The sequence below is a fragment of the Papaver somniferum genome, chromosome 10 (assembly GCF_003573695.1).
Source record: "Papaver somniferum cultivar HN1 chromosome 10, ASM357369v1, whole genome shotgun sequence".
NCBI lineage: Eukaryota > Viridiplantae > Streptophyta > Magnoliopsida > Ranunculales > Papaveraceae > Papaver > Papaver somniferum.
The window spans coordinates 35,282,037-35,285,213 of NC_039367.1; the positions used below are offsets into that span (position 1 = coordinate 35,282,037).

General features: G+C 40.8%; 1 long non-coding RNA gene across 2 annotated transcripts; it reads left to right on the plus strand.

The window, feature by feature from the left end:
• The first annotated feature begins 248 nt into the window (after window positions 1–248).
• Window positions 249–2,853, plus strand: LOC113316924. 2 transcript variants are annotated; one of them, XR_003343097.1, is made up of 5 exons: window positions 249–1,012; window positions 1,105–1,655; window positions 1,754–1,912; window positions 1,985–2,523; window positions 2,590–2,853. It is a non-coding gene; the product is annotated as an uncharacterized LOC113316924 (long non-coding RNA). The 2 variants fall into 2 exon arrangements; XR_003343096.1 differs by having other exon boundaries at window positions 1,754–2,523.
• Window positions 2,854–3,177: the final 324 nt, after the last annotated feature.

A 3,177-nucleotide genomic window follows, 5' to 3' on the forward strand; every position in this document is an offset into this window, starting at 1 on the left:
ATAGGGTACCCCTTATAAGGTCACCCAAGTTAGGACTAGTCCTTTGTATGCCTTGAAAGTTTTAGGCATGCCCAAAATTGGTGTTCATTTTATAGAATCGGGAGGGTGGAATACGAGTGGTTTTTGGTGAAAGTTTTGATTTCCATTCCATGCTATACGGAACGGTTAGGAGGGAAAGATGGGTTAAGTAAATGAATTTTGGGTTTCTAGTTCTTTTGTCTTTTTCTTGTTGTTTTTTTCTTGTTTGTTTTGTTTTGTGGTAAAAGGGGAGTAGAATTGTTTGCACCAGTATTGGTCCTGAAGCAGTATTTCTGGTATCCGGCCTTGAAGCAGCATTTCTGGTATCCGGCTGGCTCTGAGGCGTCATATCTGATATCCGTCTCTGAAAAAAAAGATAAATATTTTACGGGCTACGACGTAGTGTTTCTGGTATCCGTCCCTAAAACAATATTTTTGATATCCGGCTCTGTGGTGCGAAATTGGTGTATCAATAGTTGCCCCTCTTTGAGAAAAAACCGCTTGTGGTTTATGAACAAAGCCAAGAGCCCGATTTCGCACCAATACTCTTGTTTGTCTCTCAAAATGATTTGACAAATTGATAAAGGGGTTCCGGCGTTGGCCAGGTTTCGTCCTGGTTGAGCTTTGTCGGTACCGTCTTAAACCAGGAGGTTTTGAATCACGTGCTGTTGATCTTCGTGTATCCCCATTTTGAGTTGTATCTTCTCTCTTTCAATGTTTTTTTATTTTTATTTTCAAATTCTATAGAGGTGTGTTTATCTTACAAGCTTGTTGTTGAAGCTATAAATTCCTTTACAATATAGAGAAAGGAAATTCTACCTCATGTAAACAACCCTCCTTTTCTTTTTATCATTATTTCTTCAGCATGTCATACCAACGTCCGAGAACCGTTCTATCGAGAATTCCACCTCTTCCAACTGTGGGTGAAATGAGAAACGTGGGGCCTCTAACTGATGTTGAGCATCACATTTCGTCAAAGATCCGCGATGACCCGGTGAGTTTTACCATTTTCAGCTCCATGGTATCTTGTTCTCAGTGTCTACCCTTCAATCAATTCTCATTAACTTTCAGTTTATTTTTTTATAGGACTGCCATTGGGTGTACTTCTGTGCTTCAAATACTGGAGTGGCTGAATGGTGGACAATACTGAGAAGATGCAGAGGTGTCCGTGAGATTGTAAAAGGGACCGGCTGGTTTGACTTTATCGATGCTTTGAAACCATTCCATGACCGGGAGAATGTAGCTGGTTATTGTGGCCGAACGATGGTGGAACGATACCAACTCCTTTCATCTTCCACACTGCGAGCTTACCATCACTCCTTTGGATTTTTATATGATTACCGGACTAAGCGTGGGAATAGGAGTCCCAGTGCCTTGGGAACTCGGGATGACAGAGGAGAGGATACGATTGATGTGAGGGCCGTGGTGCGGGATGTATTCTCTCATAAGGAGAGGATACTTTTCTTTCTTCGGCTAGTGGTCAACTCAAATCGGGTTACCTGGCTGCCTTTGTTGATCTGGATTTGGTGGGATTTTATGATTGGGGAAGTTGTGCGATGGCACACCTTTGCAACTATCTTTCTCGAGTAACTCGGTCCCGAACAAAAACTTTATGCGGGTTTTGGCCTGTCCTGCAGGTGAGCACCTTGTTATATCGTACTATGTTGGCTTGATCGATTTCAGTCTTCCCTTCTCGTGTTGACCATTGTTTGTTTGTTTGTTTTTTTTGTAACAGATCTGGTGTTATGAATATATCCATGCTAGCCGCCCAGTCTTCAATGATGGTTATTTCGATTACCAAACATTTCCTCGAATGGACAGACGGAATAATACACAACGACAAAATTCATCAGCATATATGCGCCTTTGTTTGGATGAGACTACGATTGATTCCGTAATATACTGATTTCCCTTTTTCTTTTTTTGATTATATTCCTTTGTCTCAGATTTGCTGGGACCCTTGCAGTAACTACCCGATCGGTCAGGATCAAAAAGCAAGTTATGCCGCTGCGTGTAACCCACTATGTTACCTGTTAAGAGGTCCGAATTACTGTGCCTTGTATCTTGGTGATAGATTTGGGCGAAAAATCGGTCAGCCGGACGCTACGCCCCGCTTTCATCCCCCTAAGAAGACATGCTTCGATAATGCGTCATTTTACGAGATGGATGGTATGTCACGTGAACCGCAACTCTCTTATGAAGACTCCGTTGATCGCGGGTTGGATTTTGACACGTATTGGAGAACTGTTTCTCTTGGTCCACTTCATCGCACTCGGGACAGTACCAAAAATCGCGTGCTGGGTGGTCCTGATTGTGCTTCTCGACCATTATCGATGGGTCTTCTAGTACTTCTACTCAGCATGCTTCACCACTTGATTCTGGTCACTTGATTCCTCCATGGGGTTTCAAAGTATCTATCTTTGGCACTTCAAATGTTATTTCTTTTCAAGCCCATTTGACATTCAAGACGTCGTTGGCCTACCCCTTCCGGACGATATCCCTGAGGTAACGCTACTTCAGTCATCTTGTTCAAATCATTTGATCCTCTTATTAACTTGAATCTTTTTCCAGGCTTACAAGGCTTTTATCGAGTATTTTCTTCATTTAGTGGACAGCCGCGAAAGTCGATTGAAGTCTGTAGTGAATGAAATGTCGGTATCATGATGAAGTATGATAACATCAGCATGGAATCCTTGAGGCAGCAAACACGCATCGACTTTCTTTCTGAAGAATTGTCTATGCTTCAGATGCGCTATGAAGTATGCCACCATTTACATTTTGTTGGAAAACAATTAATAAAAAAATAATTTTTTAAAGTTTTAATAAAAAATTATAATTTATTGTTTTATTTTGTGAATGAAACTTTTTAGTCCCACATCGTGGAGTTTCCAATTTTTAGTAGTTTTAAGAAATTATATAAAGCTTTTAGTCCCACATCGGGGAGTTTTTCTTCTTAAGTTGTATTTGTCAATTATATAAAGAAATTCACTACTTTTGTAAAATCTATGGGAAAGGGGTTGCTCTATATTTTAGAGGGACCACTAAGGGAAAATATTTTATAGCGGTTTTTAAGTATTCGCGATTTTCCTTAACGGTTTTCTCGGAGTTGCCAAGCTCAAGTTGAGCATCTACTACATATGCTAGTAGTAGGTGTATTAG